This window comes from Gavialis gangeticus, unplaced genomic scaffold (assembly GCF_001723915.1).
Source record: "Gavialis gangeticus isolate Ggan-Ray unplaced genomic scaffold, GavGan_comp1, whole genome shotgun sequence".
In the NCBI taxonomy this organism is placed as follows: Eukaryota; Metazoa; Chordata; order Crocodylia; family Gavialidae; genus Gavialis; species Gavialis gangeticus.
In genome coordinates, this window is record NW_017729015.1 from 14,951,920 (window position 1) to 14,952,152 (window position 233).

General features: G+C 74.7%; 1 protein-coding gene across 1 annotated transcript in view; it reads right to left on the reverse strand.

The window, feature by feature from the left end:
- EIF3I (eukaryotic translation initiation factor 3 subunit I) overlaps nucleotides 1–233 on the reverse strand; it is a 17,572-nt gene that overhangs the window by 5,489 nt on the left and 11,850 nt on the right. The window lies entirely within an intron of this gene.

A 233-nucleotide genomic window follows, 5' to 3' on the forward strand; every position in this document is an offset into this window, starting at 1 on the left:
CCCGGCCCCGGCCCCGGCCCCGGCCCCGGCCCGACACCCCACGCGCACCCACCATGGCAGCGCCGCTTCCACACCAGAGCGCGGGGCGGAAGAGGAAGAGCGGCAACCACTTCCGGGTCAGAGAGCGCGGAAGCTGGAAATGAAGGTAGCGTTGCCATGGCCCCGCTGGGTGAGCTTCCTGCTTCCGGACCCCTCGGGCACCTGCGCCCCCGGGCGGGTGGGGCGGGGAGTCG